Raw genomic sequence first — 17,279 nt, 5'->3', positions numbered from 1 at the left:
CAATATTTTACTTATCTTAAATAGTTCATTTTGCATTCTCGTGATTGCCTTGGAGCAATATATTTTACATTCAAAGTTATATTAATATTATTTTCATAAAAATAAAAAAATGTTCTTCTAAAATAAAAAAAATGTTTACATATTTTGGCTTGTTACTGTATGTTCACGAAAAAATAATCTAAACTGTAAAATTCTTAACTCGATTAAATATTATTAAAAGAAAAATAATCTAAACTGTAAAATTCTTAACTCGATTAAATATTATTAAAAAAAAATGTTTTCATAAAAAATATTAATGTTATTTTCATAAAAATAAAAAAAAAATGTTCTTTAAAAAAAAAATAAAAAATAAAATAAATGTTCACATATTATGGTTTGGATTGGACACATTTATATATACTGAGTTACACCTCTAACGATTTTTTTTTTTAATTTCCTTGATATAATATATTATAAATGATTTATAAATAATATAAATCATTAACATCTAAATAAATAAAATGTTAATATCCACAGCCGCCATTTAAAATATTTCTAATAAACCTACTAATAGCCTTCAAGGACTAAACTTTTTTTTTATTATTAAGATTTACTATAGGTTATCTTTGTTAATAACCATCTTGAAATACAGGAAAATTGTTAATAAAAACAAAAATGAAAACCAAGTTTTCTCATAATTTTTGGTGTCCATAAGATCACACACATTATTTCCAAATATGATTTTTTGAGTGTTAAAACATGTTTTAATATAAAATTCAGTCACTATAAATAATATTTATCCAAAAAATTACCAAAACAAAAACATTACTTTCTATGCGCAATTAAAAAAAAAAAAGAATCAGGAATTTTTCAGGATTCTGTAGTACATAGCCGGTGATTTCTTTTAATCATGAACTGATTGATCCTATCATGCCCTTGTGTCTGACATTTTAATATAAATGAAATTTTAGTTTTATTAGCAATCATAAAAGAACAGGTGTGAGCCGTGCCGTCGATATTGATGATTTTATTAAATTCTTGGTGATAAGTTTTTACTAATGAAACTTCTACCAGACCGCGACTTTTTAAACTTTAAATTCTTATTACTCAGGAAATATTATTACTACTTATTTGTCCTATCACCTACCTTATTGATCACAATACCTTTTCGAAATATGGCTCAACTTTCTAACTATTCCTAGAACCGGATAAAGTGAAGACAAGATACAGTTTCACACTGGACTGTAAATGCGCGAGTTGAATTTTTAACTGGAAATTAGTACTTTGTTGCTGTTTTAAACCCTGAAAGTCTTTTATAGTACTCAATCAAAATATGCCTACAGTTTTAGTGTGAAAAAATCTATGAGGTTAGTTTATACATTGATTCAATCACTTTTAAATTTATCCAAGTAAATCGTGTTTTTTTTTTATTGTTAGACTTTTCTATATTCTACTATAAAAAAAAAAAAATTTTTTTAGAAAAGCCATGTCAACGTCATCAAAACCCAAAATATAAAATAAGGCATTTTCAGAGTATTCAATTTTTATTTATCTTGGCATTCACAATGGATGAAATAATTGAATTTGTTTTTTTCAATTCAGTTGTAGAAACAACAGTGATCAAAATCGCATAAGACACACACAATAAAAGTTTATTATATATTAAATAAAAATCTACATTAGGAATGTTTGCACAATAGATTATCAAATATGTAAACTGTTTTTATATAGTATTAAAAAATAAATTTCTCTATTATAGAAACTTAATAACTTAATTATGGCTCACTCCTCATTATTTATATTTGACACTTTTATAGCTAATTCACCTGATATGAGATCCCTGAGAACTTGAAAATAGATGAGAGCTACCTGAGGAAAACAGTGGATAAAGTGTAAGAAGAGACTCTTAATGAAAGAGAGAGTAAGTTGCGGAGACAAAGTTAGCTAACTTGGCCCCATATGGAATCATAGGACCATCTGTCACATACCATGTATACCAAGTAGCTGCAAACTCCAGCCCGCTTAGCCAGTTTGGAGTTCCTTCTAATACCTGCCTCTCCTTTCCCTCTGGCAATATTTTAGGGTTAAACTGTCTTCTGGCCCAGTTAAAAAGCTGCATAAAGTGTGCCAATATTTTATATTGATATTTTTTTTCCTTCTTAATAACGGGGTTGACATGAATGACAAGACAAACACTTTGATAAAATAAAAACAAAAATTTTTTATTTATTTATTTACTTATTTAATGTAATTTACAACTGTACAAAATAGTACAATAAGTAAATATGTTGTATGTTTCATGCATATAAACTTGAAAATCTTAGAAAGGAACCACCCTATTGGTGGTAATTCAAACATTAATCTAAATTAGAAGGTCCCGTGGCCATCTTTTCAGACGCCTCGGGGGATTATCAGGGATTGTTAAGGATGAAAGATTAATAATTAATTGGTTAGGATGGTTAAGGAGTTTGGAATGAAAATACGCATATCTGTTTTGGGCCAAATCAGCAACGAATGGGATGTTAAGGTCTTTGTGAATGAGTTTATTTGTAACGTAGTAAGGAGCATCAAGGATTTTTGGTAGGATTTTGGATTCTAAGGATTGAATGCGGGAGGAATTTGATGGTTTGGTGGAGCCAAAGAGCTCAATTCCATATGTCCAAATTGGTCTAAATATTATAGTGTATACTAATAAAACAAATATGTATACTGTTTTTTATTTTATTTTTAATGTCGACATAAAGAAGAATTGTACCTGGCGGCACCTCTTCTTTTCCTTAGTATATGGTTAACCTACAGGTGCACCACAACTATAGCTAAGGTCCTCCTAGATTATAACAATAACCTACTGTTTGACTTGGGGTTGGTTAAGATCACCGCCCCTGTGTGTCAGAAATTATCAGGAAAAATGAAAAAAATGGTGTCCGGAGATACAGGAAATCACCGATGCCCCCACCTTTTTACTTTCATTTATTCTTAGTAACTTTTTTGGATTTATTTACGTTTTCCACACTACACGCTATTAAAACGGCCTTGAAGGTCTCTTCTCTGGTGCTTTCAGGTAATTATTCTGGTTTTTCTGCACTCATCGCGTTATATGTGAGCCGTTTAGATTTTTATATATGTTTGTAAATATACATAAAAGAATGCAGGAAGTAAGTAATATTGTTTGTGTATAAATATAAAGGTAGGGAGTATTAAGCAAGTTTAATTAGATTCAAACACGTTAATTAAGCTTGATATTATAAACTAGACATTAAAATTGATCATTCCAGAATTTGAGCATTTTATGAATATTTAAGGTTTTTACTGCAAGATTCAGGGTTTTTAATGCAAGTTTTTCGTTGTTTCAATGCACGAAAATCAAGCCTCTAGTAATTAAAAAAAAAAACGAAGTTAGATCGTCAGAGTTTTATGAAGAGGTTAGAATCTTCAGATCGGAGATTTTCTTATTTGTGTATTTTATATTTTATTACAGCAATTTTCATTGATTATAATTGGCGCAAATATATAAAACTTAACAACAAACGACCCAGGTACTCAGTAATGTATACATATTGTGAAGTTATTGTCCAAAAACAATATTCCATACCGAAGTAGTAAATAAACACTTCTGAAATTTTTTTTGTATTCGGTCTTTTTTTAATGTAACTTAAACGAAATCAATTGTATAGATTAGTTCTTTTTTTTTTTTAGAAATGTTACATTTTCGATATCTGAAACTGGATTTTCCAAACAAGTGAATGTGCTAAATATGTGTATAAGAAAAAAAAACTGGAAATCTACTATTCAGTTGCAATCCAATGTTTGTTCTCTGTAGGAAATTCGTTGCCAATTTTCTTTCCAGACTTTCTGTAGGATTATCGGGAATTGATTGAAAAGCAAGAGCAGAGGTTAAGGCACATAGGTATAATCTGAAGCAATATTGGTTTATAATAAACATGAGAGACGAGTTGCAACGTCTTTTCAGTATTACATTCTAATATAAATTTTGTTTATAGAGTTTTTTTATATTACTGTCATCCGGTATTTTATTGTTAAGCGAATATACATATGTATAGTGTAAATACACTATATCCTAAGCAAATTTTTTTTTTTAATTGGAACGTTGAAATCACAGCGAAATCATTATTCGTTTTTTATATCATTAGATTATTAACATATTTTTTCACTGTAATATAAATTAATAAATAAAACACGAAATATTGCAGGAAAAAATTTGAATAATTGATTAGGATTATTCAAATATTTACTTATGCTATATTTCATGTTTTATTTATTAATTTATATTACAGTGAGAAAAGATAAAAGGTCATTTATCATATCTTAGATGAAAGAAATACCATTTTGAGTCTTCTACGTTAACATTAGAAAAATTAACTGAAAGAATCCTGTAGATCATGTTATATGAATGTAGAATAATGTGTACTTTTTTAAATAAGGTGTATTTTCAAACTAGTGATAATATTACAATATGTCAAAAATTTGGGAAATGGATAATAGTGATGATTGTATACTTTCCTAAAAAAACAAAACAATAAATATTTAAAAATATAATAAAATTAAAAGTATAACTATAAAAATAAATAAAATCTCCATATGTATATAAGAAAAAATAAATAAATTAAATGAATATAATCAAGCTAATTAAAATAAATTATATATAATATATAAAATATAAGATCTATTTTACTCATTATACACAATGCAGAAGCTAAGAAATAATTTGATTATTCGTTCTACACTAGTCTACACCCAACAGATGAATCTTTCCTCTTAAAACCATTTGTCGAAAGAAATACCTACTGTACTGTACTGCAGAAAAAAAACTAAGGGCAAAAAATAAACTGACCGAAGGGTAATTTCTCAGATCATGTCAAACTGATACAGTTAACTGTTTCACCTGTAAAAAGAACTAAACTCATTGAATCAGTTAGCTGATCGCTTATCACTTCTGAGCTATCCCGGTTCCGCGACGTTAAATGATTCACTGAACGGTTTGAAGAACTCCTGATTCATTCTTCTCTGTCAATCTCTAACTAGGAAGGTTAAGATTTTCATTTTTTTCTGAAGTAGGTGGTTTTCATGACCCCTTATTGATTTAGATTTTTTTTAAATGCTGCTAATCAAAATTTAATTTTGGAAGATCGTTGATTGACCACTTAATCAACGTAAGATAAAGCCTAGGTGCTGTAAAAAAAAAATCAATTAGTAAAAACAGTTTCGCACCACTTTACAAGGCTTTGAATATGAAAGGTAAAAACTAGCTGTTTACATGAGCTCCTGCCCGTGCCTTACTACAGGAATTCCAAATGCATGTTTAGATTTTGTTTAATTATTGCGAAACAAGGGGGGTTGAATTATAAAACATTTTTATGCAGTTTGTTAATGAGAAAATATATTTTCTATAGACCAAATAATATTCCTGAGGAGGCTAATGAGTTAGTATGTTAATAAGAGTGATTTATTATATTATATATGAACAGCTATACGGGGTCTCGAAGATCAAGAAATTATGGCTTATCTGTGTGATGTGTATTGGAAGTTTCGCTGTCTGCGAAGTATAGGTAGGGGGAATAAAAAATGGCGGGTGTTATGGCAAAGCAATAAAAAAAAGTTTTTTATTCGGAGCTCTATATCTTAAAAAGTAGGAACAACACAAGAAAATATAAGAGAATGTCATTTAAAGAATAGTAAATTTGCTAAAATATGAGCCCTAATAGAGTTGTTTACGTTAAATATTTTTCGAGATATAGCTTTTTAAAAAGCAACGTTTCAGAAAAATGTTGTATGGGACGAACTGAAATATCAGTAGTTAGTGAATTTATTTTGAAAAATTTATATTTCAAAAACTATTTGACGAACAGATGTTTATTAGCCCTCAAATTAAAGCTAGTTTAATGAACTATAATGTAGTTCATGATTTTATCTTCTTAGGAGTAATAGTTTACATGAAATTTGCTAATATAAATTTATTGCGGCATCGCAATAGAGGTGTCTTCGAGCTTTTCTGGTGCGCCCTGCAACGGAGGGGAGAATCGAAAAATGAGACGCCTGACCGTGATTTTATAGAAAATTAAAAAAAAGGACCAAAAAATCGGATTGTGTTATCCCACGCAAGGGTAGAGCTATAACATGTAAAAAAATAAAAAAAATATATTACAATGAACAGAATAAATTAAAGAATATAGAAAAAAGATGTACAGAGGTAAGTAAAAATATATCAATGAAGGTCACAATCTGTAGGTCAATACAAAATGAAGAATTAATCACGATAATAACCTTTGTTAATTGAATCGAAAAGCTTATAACAAAAATCTTTTTACAGTATTTATTTCGATTACGAGAATCACCAACAATTCAATTATTTTGTGAAATGAAATCCTTTTATTCCTTCAATATTTCCAACAAGTCTTCCTGTGAGAAGGAGGCATATTTTGGGGTTTTATCTGAGAATTATTTTCATAGCTGGTGTAGCTTCTGGAAGTAGGTTTGGCAAATACATTCACATGATGCCAATTAGCAAGGAGTATTAGGCGCAAACATAATTCATCACAAATTAAGTCACCTTCCGTTTACATTCCTTTTGACTAAAAACAGTTTAAGCAAAGACATTGCCTCCAGTCTTCAGCTTTCCGTTTGTCTCATTCCGGCTCCTTTGATTTGTTTGTCCTCCTGGAGACGCTAGTTTAGAAACACTGGAGCACCAAATTATAAATTCAGCACCTTCAGCGGTAATTGACGTTTGCAAACAAGTGTTTTGAGTATTTTGTTCCAAAGGATTAAATTAAAATAAATATTGAATAAAGAGCGTTTGTACTTTCTGAGTGAAAGCAATAAGACGAGGAATAACAAGATTTTAGGAAGTTGAATTCGAATCAGATCTTAAAAGGTTCTTCAGATAAAATCGGAAGTAATAAGTCCTGACACCTTTGATCTGCACTCACCTTTCTTATTGTCCATAAAGAGTTTTGAACACAATAAAGTCTAAACAAGGACGTTTTTTACCACCGTTTATTTATCAATTTCTTTTTGATTATTTTCACCCGTTATAAAATTGTAATAGGTTACTTAAAATTGATTTTCTTTATGTTTTATATAAATTATTTTGTTATTATTTAATCAGTTTTACTTATACTTGCCCAATGATTTTTAAATAGTTGTATATAAGAAAATATGGATAAACATTGTTAAATAATATTATAGATGTTATACAAAAAATTTTCATGCTGGTATAAATATCCTGTTTGCTGTATATTTAAATATATGTATATGTCTGCCTTGGATGTTAAAGAAAATATGTCACATTTTCCTGTAACACAAACTTCACAGAAGAGCAGATTGTGCTAATGTTTTCCTTATACAGTATAATTATAAAAGGCTCTCATAGTTTTACTAGGACATAGTTTATCTTAGCCTCTAAGCTAAGGAGAAAAAGAGAAACTGTATCACATTATCTTAATTTTTAGGGAAACAGTTTAAACAAATGTTTCCCCCCAGAAAAAGTTATTTTTAAAGTGTAATTATTTTTAATTTAAGTGTGCGATTTCCCTTATAATTAGTGTAGGTGGTGTGCATCACGAAGTATAGCAAAACAACTATTTTTTAATTATCTTTATTGGAATTTAAAACTGTACATAATTATACATTTAGTAAATTTTATGTATGTTATTATGGAGTGATGAAGCGTGTAGAGAAACTACCCATAGGTAGCACTCTAATGAAGTTTTTATATTAGCAGGTCTCGTGGACCATCTTCTATTCAAGCGCCTCAGAGGATTTTTAGGAATGAAAAACGAAACAAGATTAGAAACTAGTGGGTTTGGATGGTTAGGGAGATTATAATGTAAGGAATGATATCTCTGTTACATAGGGAAAATTAAGGTCTTTATGTATGATTTTATTTGTGACAAAGTAAGGAGCATTGAGGATTTTACGAAGGATTTTGGATTGTAAGGATTGGATACAATAGGCATTCGAAGGTTTAGTGGAGCCCCAAAGCTCAACACCGTATGTCCAGATTGGTCTTATTACAGTGATATAGATAAGTCTTTTGTAATGAATTGGAAGTTTAGACCGTTTGTCAAGTAAGTGCTGTAATAGTCGAAATCGAAGCGCATTTCCCTGTCTTTTCATTTTTATTTATTATTAACAGAGTCCAGGTTAGTCATTTGTCCAGATGTAATCCAAGGTAGCGGATCTGTTCGACAGGAGTAAGAGCAATATTATTGAAGGATACTGTAGGGCAGTCGGTAGGTTTATGTCGAAGGGTAAAGGTGACTAAATTAAAATATATAATTATCCTAAAGTGTTAAAAATATGTAGATAGTGGTAATTGTGTATAAAAATTATATATACGTACAAAAATAATAACTTCGAAAAACATAAATTAAAAGTTAAAAACAAAAATTAATTGATGTCCTCTTTACAAAAGAAATTAATCCTGTTCGTATAACCAATTTAACTTATAATTCCTCCAAAATCGCTTCTCTTGCTTCCTTTAAAGTTTGATGAGATAACCAAACCAAAAAAAAAAAAAAAAAGATCGTATTCTAAAACAAGAGAGAACACAAAGTTAAATTTAATGGCTCTACAAGTTGGAAACTCCGCTTTAAAATAAGATAAGTTCTATTCTTGATCAACCTTTTATTTCTTCTGTTACGTATATTATAAAAATATATAATAATTATTATTAAAAAAACAATTTCAAGCACTTTAATGAGAATAGATTGTTCAGTAAACATTTTTAAAAAATATGGATTTTTAACATTACAGTTTTTTTTAACCTTAAATTAGAACAGTTTAGTTAATTGATGAAATTTAGTTTTATAGTCTAAAATAGATTCTAATTTAACACCTTTATTCACTCGTATTTCATTTATAAACCTAGTAAATTAAAGCTGATTTTTGTTAATTGATACATACAAATTATTAATTGCGATTGCAACTGTTAACAAGGTATTTCCAATTTAATTATGTCAGAGTATTTAATAGTTTGTTTTGTAACGAATTATGTAAAAGATTTACTTTCACTATTAATATTTTCATTGTATGGAATATTTATTCAAGAAATAAATTACGTTTTTGCACGTACTTTAACGTAATAGCTCATAATTTAATCTATGTTTGCATATTTTTTCACAGTTTGGTGGAATATTCCAAAAGTTACTTCTGATAGTTCTGGTCGACCTAATCAACTCCCATTTAAAATATTATCCAGGGAAATGTACAAGTAAAGAGATAATTACAACATAATCATATGTTTAAAACCTGAAAATAACCTTCGATCAAACATTTTCCTGGAAAAACCATGCATCCAATATCTCCCGCCGTACCTTTTCAACTTTAAAACGTTTAAATTACCTCCGCCACCTATTTCCATTTGAAACTCGTTGGCTCCTGGTCATTTCTCTAATATTTGCCCACTTTGACTATTGTTGTATAGTATATGGGGGCGTCTCTGGGATCTCGAGGCGAAATTAAAACGTTTGATAAATTGCTGTGTACGATACATCTTCGAGATCCCAAGGGTCGCCTCTGTTTCCCGTTTTTATGCAGAGTTGAAGTGGCTTTATCCTATCCGTCGTAAGTATTTCCTGGCTTTCATCATCTTCCAAGTCATCCAATCCCGCCGTCCATCATACATCTACAAGCTCCTTCAATTCAAATCCTCTATTCGTTCCCGCAATACCTGTTCACGGTCTTCAGATTTATACAGCAGGGCCCACCGAACCGCTGCTTTCGATAGATCGTTCATTATCCGAGCCTCATCCCTATGGAACTCCATCCCTTCCAACATCCGTCGCTCTAATACCCTCCCTACCTTTAGATCCCGCCTGTTCAATCATTTCTTATCCATTCATACCCCATAAAATTGTAAATTAATATAATTGTAAATATGTATGTAAACTATTATATCATTCTTAATCATTTTTACATCGTTTGTTTATACATTTTTTATTGTTCAACTGATAAAAGTGAGAAAGAAACCTATAATTATTTTTTTATTATGACTGTTTATATTTATTTGTATTTTTTGTTTAAGTATTTCTGAGGCTCCTCAGCTCTCATATATTGATTTCTCTGTATTATTCTAAAGGGACTCGTCCCAGAATAAATAAAGTATTATAATTATTATTATATTCCCTTTCACTTATAAATTTAAAATAATTAAACTTTTGTCATCATACTTTTTTTGGGAATGCTGAGTGTAGCTTAATTGGGTGCGTTGCGCTTTTTGGAACGCTAGGGTTACATTTCAGGATCCAACACCTCAGGAGACTGATAAGTCGCTAATGGGTAACTCAGTAACTTGACATTGATAGCTCAAGGGATGTTCAATTGATAACACTAAGAGTTTTAATACTTTTCTAAACACTATTAGTAACGAAAATTGAAAAGGGTGGTCCATGCAGCATGCACGCTCAGCAAAGGGTGAAGAATGGCAACGGTTACAAGAAATACATTATAATATGCATGTTTTATTCGCAATATGGAGCTTTTTTTTTTCAATGTTCAAAATAGAGCGAACGACATTCCGGATTGCATACATTTATCCCTGGATAGTGGAATAGGGGCATTCCGAAGGGCACGAGTATTGGCTTCGCTAGTAAGAGGAGCTTTGGCAGGAGGAATTATGGCAGGAATCTGTATGGGTCAAGGGATGAGTGCCTTCGCCTAGGAAATTGGCAGGCCCCTGATAATTTCCGCCTAAGCCACACGGCATGCTGGTCGAAAGTCTACCCCCGGATTTCATTTGCATTTCTAACTTCGAGGGTCAACTTGTGTGTGCTCCTCTAACTGTATCAACTCTTTCCTGATCCAATTTCGTAAACGGCAGACTTGTTTCGCCTCGTTCATCGTCATAAATATGAATTTTCATGGAAATTTAAGAATCATGATTTACTGATTGAAAAAAACAACAGATAAACGAGTTTTATATCTGATAACATGTTTAATTTTGATAATGAATTTATTTAATAATATTTGCACGATTAATATAAAAACAGGATATCAACTTTGTTTTGCAAATTATGGTATTTTCAAGTTATTTTTTCTTCTAATAATCAATAGGTATTCGATATTTCTTGAAAAAAGCTCAATTTTATATTAAAAGGAAAAATTATAGATAAATTTCGCCATAAAAAAAATGCAAGGCAAAATTTAGAACACAGTGAAAGAAAAATTTGTACAGTTATAAAAGAGCTAAATTGAATATTTCACGATTCCAAACAATTAATTTAATTTTTTTTTAAAGTTTAAGAATGATTCTCCCACATCAGACATGTTAAATTGACCTTTCTAGTACGGTGATTTTTTGAAAACAATTTATATATCTAATTCAAGTATGTGGTTTATGTACCTTAGTATATCAGATTTTAGGATCAATATAATTTTTGCTACTTTTTGAAATATAATAAAAAATAGTTTATTATTCTGGGACTAGATCCCTTTAGAACAATTATAAAATAAGTTTAATTATACAACATATATTGGCCAAAAACAGTGTGGGGACATTATTTATAACTTATGCTAAAATTGTAAACAAATATTTTCAGATACAGAGTTAAAACATTAATATTTAATTGACTAAATACATTAAAAAATAAAACAATAATTAGTTACATCTGTACTTTTATAATATCGGAACATATTGGTAAAGTAAAAGGAAATTGAATATATGTGTTTTAAACGAGGGAAGGGTCGGTACATGGCGTATGTTAGAAGGAATAGAGTTCCAGTGATATACAGTTCGGATAAAAACTGGTTAACAAACACAGTTCGGCGAGGTGGAGGATAGATGTCAGATAAACGGGACCTGGTAATACGGGATTGGATTGAGAATGTGAATTACAGGTTTTCTAGAATATAGGAGCGGCGCTGAGAGCGCTTGGTGGTTAATATTTTTTTAAAATGTAAATTTGAATTTCTTTTCGTCGTGTGTGTATTTACATCCTGTATCTACTTAGAGAGCATACATTTTTGTTAACTATTGGTTTGGAAAAAATACATTTTGTCGTTGATTTCGGTAGATAAAACTGTACTTAACTCTACACTAAATGGATTGGAAGAAGATAGTTGACCTTATGAAGTAGATTGTAGGAAGATAGTCCGGGTGCCGAATAATAAAGGTATCAAAGTAGTAACAAAAAACTATTTATTGTTACTATTTTGATACCTTTACTGATCGGTACCCGGACTATCTTCCAACAATCTACTTCATAAGGTCAACTATCTTCTTCCAATACCTACACTAAATGCTTTATGTTTCTTGAATTTTCGATTTGGTTAAAGTCAATTTTTACCAACAAAGTTACCATTCACTATGGTGACATATACTTTTATGTTAAGCGAATCCTGTAGTTTTAATTCGCTCTTAATGTTCCATATCCTTATTTAACCCTGCAATTCAAATCTATGTTATTATATCAGGTAAAACTTCTTTACTATAAAAACATATTTTCTCATTTATAACAGATAATTTATGAAATAATAATAACTTAAGACCATAGTGATTTGCTATCCTATCATATACACAGATACTTCTTTAAAAAAATAAAAAGTTTTAATCATCGGACTTCTAATCTAATGGAATCAAAATGTTTTGAAACTAAAATGGATAAAATTTTATTTATTTAAACAATTATCTTTTATTTCAAAGATTAGGGGGTTTACAGGAATGCGTTAAATTCGTGGCGTCAATACCTGTGTGAGTGAATCATATCCACTTGGTCTACATAATCGTTATTAGTTGAGATAAATTCTAATCAGACAAATAAGTAGTGATTAAACTCGAGTAAATATCGAATATCCGTTATTTAAATTTAAATTGTTTGTAAATTGTAAGTAAGCTGATGTTTAATAAAGAAATTATTATTTTGATGATCATGTGTGATCTAAACATTGTTTTTAGACCATCAATTAAAAACACATTACCAATATATTTCTCAAAATTTAATTAAATTTTACCACAATTTTCCCTTTTTCCAATAGTTATTATACATTTCAATTCAGAAATAAGGACGAAATTCGCAATTTAAGGCAATATTTACAAATAACAAATTCAGAAATTGAAGAAATAATGACTAATAAAACTGTTTGGAAATTAAGGCAATAAGGACCCATAAATTGTTAATGCCATAAAAAAAATAATTAAAAAATAACAATAAAAAGTACAAAACTGTTAAAAGAGTATTACTTTCAGATTCATTAAATCTTAAAATAGAACATTGATAAAAAATAAGAAAAAATTGCTTAGGTCAATCATTATGTTCGTATCACAAAATATTTTCATCAAAAAAATTATTTATTATTTAATTACTTAGTACATTAAGTTTAAATACTTTAAGAATGTAAGATATGCTTGTGACTGAATAGTTTTAACAGATAATGTTGTAGTTTCTTATCAGAATTTACATAAATCTTCCTCCAAATTGTTGAATATCTGAAAATTCCTGTTCTTACTATCAACCAAATCATAGGTAAATAGAACAGAAGGTGACTTTCCTTGAACATTGAATTCATCTCTTCATGTAAATAACTGTACGAGCTGATTAAACAAATATTTTACAAGAATATGGTTCTCAGAAAAATGTACTTCATATTTAAACTATTAATTTTTATTTTTGACTAGGAATCTTCTGACTTTTAACTTTAAAAAAATACGATAATCTAAGGTTAGATAAAATCAAACAAGGTTTTATGTAGAATGGAGTACATAAAACTTTATTGACATTAAAGACATTTTTTCTAAGAATGTCGGATAAAACCTACATCTACTTATTTCTTCACATTTTATCCTATTATCGATTAAATTAACATCTGCATTCGATAATCCCTATTGTACGTAATTAAGTTAATATATTATTTATTTAAAAGTATATAACTTCATCCTGAAAATACACAAAATGAAGCTAGAACGGCCTATATATTCTTTTAGCTTTTCATCTATAATGAATGAAAAAACTGCCAGGAACGTGTTTTTATTTTTATTTATTCATTTTTTAGAATTTTCTATGAATCTGTCCAAAATATTTTGAATCTCTGCCAATTTGACCATTTTATTCGTCTGACATAGTTGGTTTTATCCACGAATCAGACAGAGCCAACCAAAAAAAAACTTTCTAGCAGCTTATTTATTGAACGCTAGTCAAGTCAGTTTATTTCATTTCAATAATGTTGGTGCAGTTTTAGTTATTTATGTGATCAATAAATAATATCAATAATTATTAATTAATTAATATAAAAAATTGTCAGTTCTATTTTTAATATTTATTTTTTTTTACCTCAGATTTGTATTCATACCTGTTAATTGGGCAATCAATAAATGGGATGTACTAATGCTCATTAAAATGAAATTATAAATTAAATTCGCTTAAGCGAGTCTTTTTCACTGTCACAAATATTTATGATGCGGAAGTCCCCATTGGTTTAAGTAAGTGACTGTATGTCCAAGTTTTAATTTTTAATGTTTCGAAAAGAGTAGTAAAAGAAATTAGTTTAATAATTACTTTAATTAGTTTATTATTAAATTTATTGTAGCTTATTAAGAAGAAAGATAAAGTGAGATTGAGTTTTCGCGATTGATATGTTATGAACAGGAAAAAGAAGAATTTGGCTAAAAAAAAAATATTCACTAAATTAAAATTACAAGCGAACAGTACGTTAAAAGGCCAACGCCTCTTCAAATAGACAAAGATCCTATTGGCACATCCTTTACGCCAGTTCCTTCTATTTATTACAATATCATTAAGTATTACAGTTTATATTCAAGAGATGAAATAGGCTATAAAAATAAAATAACATTTTCTTTATAAGTATAAATATAATATTTAAGAAGAAAAAAAAAGTGTTTTTGATATAAAAAAAAAAGTATTTTAATAAATTAAATGGTATCCATTTAATTTTAAACACTTTATTAACATTTAAATGTCCTAAGTTTCGGCCAACCAGGCCATCCTCAAGAACAATCAATAATATGAAAAAGCCCTTTTATTCACTCATTAGTAATAATATAGTTTAAAATTGTTAATAATGAGTGTATAATAAATGTTGTTATTTAATAGATTGTCTTTGAGGGTGACTAGGTTATTTTTATTTTAATAAAGACTGTTTGAGACTTAAATCGATACAATTTATTTTATTAAAACAATTCTCGAAGAAGTGATAAGATTATATATATTAACTAAGATATTTCTAATCAAAACTGAATAGGACAGTATTAAACAGGAGGAAATCGTACAGATTTAACAAACCAACAAACAAAGTGGTTTTGATAGAACAACTAAAGTGTTTTTATTTGCTAATCATAACGTTTAATGTTTTAATGGAAACTAAAACACTTTATATTATTCCTATCGAACTTCATAGCAATGTATAGGAAAAAAGTAATTGGAAGTGATTAATCTTACGTTCATGCCTCCTATTCCTCCTTCCCTTGCCCTAATAGTTTGCACTATGAATTATTACGCTATGAATCTTTGGAAAATCAATGAGGAACTCATAAATATATCTATGCTATAATAGGTGAGGCGGCCGTCCGTCCCTTTTTGACGTGACCTCTTTGAATTTTTAATATATTTCAGTGTTGGCTGTTTATTTTTTAATATTTCTAGAGTTGCGTTTTATAGTTAGTTTTTCTCCTTCACTGCTTATATAAATTTATTAGTATGAATAGAAAAAATTAAAACAAAAAAATCATTTTAGGAGTCTTATTTATATGAACATAATGAAACATTATTATTATTAAAATAAGTTTAGTTAAAATATATTTCTTAAGACAGCTACTATCACTCTAAATGGAACGAGGAAGTAGGCGAATTGGAGTGCTTGGAGTGAATACAATCATAAGAGCCACATTGATGTTTTTTTACTCCTTAGTTCCATTCAAGCGGGAGTAAACACTTATTATATATATAATTTTTTTTTTTAATTATTAGCTCTTTTCAATATAAATATTTTAATCTTTACGATAATATGACCTTTGAGATTGATATGATCTTTATCTCACTTAAAATATATTCTAGAATAATGGATATTTTAATTAATAATTATATTATTTAACATGATAAATTAAAAAAAGGAATTTATTTATATGAGTATTTAAATTGTTTAACATATCTACTGGTCAAAACTAAACAATATGTAGTTATTCACTTGTAAAAAATTTTATGTAATCAATATTGTAAATTATAACTATACTGTATTTACTGAGCACAATTTTTTATTATAATTTGTGTAGCACTTAATCGGTTTTCACACTTACAGTTGGTAAGAGTCTTTATTGATCGAGAGAATCCTAGCCGCCCCGCATTACTTTGAAAAATCGATTAAGGATTTCGCATTCTTTTTTGTTCTACATTTAATTTGTGAGGAGCAGTTGGAGTACAGTTATGGCCTTCTTTAAGCCGAGGTAAACACTCGTGATTGAAGCTGATCTAACAGCCTTAAATTAACCCTGCAATTGTAAGGCAATGTGAACCAAATCATGAGTATTTTCAAAACTTTTTTTCGATTTAAATAAAGTATTAAAGTATTGAGTAAAATTTAATAGACTTTTAAGAAATTGTGTCTTATAAAATATATTCTAGAATATTTTATGTTAATGTTTTAATAATAAACATATTTTAAAAGAAAATCGAAGTATATATAAAATAGATCCATAATTTATTTTAAATATAATAATTTTACTTATTAAATAATTCAATTTAGTAATTATTATAAATCAGTAATTTATTATGAATATAGGAACTTTGAAGTAATACAAAACAAACAAATCATATAAAGTATTATAGCAGCATTATTTTTTTTTCAGCTAACACTTTTGAATAACTATAATCACAAGCATCAACTATGACATATCAGTATAATATCCAAAAGGAGCGTAAAGTTTGTATGGCATTGCAAACCTAAAATAATATCACACCATTTAGTCCCGGCAACAGTAAGTGCGTAAACGAACTTGGTGTTTTTAACACAGCTTTATTAAACTTTTCACATAATGGAGTATTTTCATATGTTACTTTTTTTAGATTTTAGTGAAACCATTTTTGAGATTTTATTTCAAATTAAAAATAATAGTTTTAGGTTTTGCAAAGTTTGATATAAATTGGTTCATCAGTTCTTTTTTTATAAGCTAGTTCGTTTTTAAATTGTACGAAACTCGTAATTCACTTCATTACGAAATTGAATTTCCTTTGGAGAACCTGATGCAGTCAAAGCTTTGAAGCTGAGGCGTTTTAGATACGCTGGGCATATCGCTATGACATCATAAAGGGAAAAATGACGAAAATACTGCTAAC

The 17,279-nt window shown here is 28.7% G+C and overlaps 1 long non-coding RNA gene across 1 annotated transcript in view; it reads left to right on the top strand.

Moving 5' to 3' along the window:
• The window catches only part of LOC136795856 (uncharacterized), a 258,646-nt gene extending 241,745 nt beyond the window's left edge, over nt 1–16,901 (top strand). Inside the window, exon 3 of the long non-coding RNA XR_010843538.1 lies at nt 16,793–16,901. This is a non-coding gene — a long non-coding RNA (uncharacterized lncRNA). The remainder of the gene's footprint in view (nt 1–16,792) is intronic.
• Nucleotides 16,902–17,279: the final 378 nt, after the last annotated feature.

This window comes from Halyomorpha halys, unplaced genomic scaffold, assembly GCF_000696795.3.
Source record: "Halyomorpha halys isolate HHAL.00 unplaced genomic scaffold, Hhal_1.1 Scaffold1140.1, whole genome shotgun sequence".
NCBI classification, from domain to species: domain Eukaryota; kingdom Metazoa; phylum Arthropoda; class Insecta; order Hemiptera; family Pentatomidae; genus Halyomorpha; species Halyomorpha halys.
The sequence above is the reverse complement of the archived record's forward strand: the minus strand, read 5'-3'. Positions and strand labels throughout refer to the sequence as shown.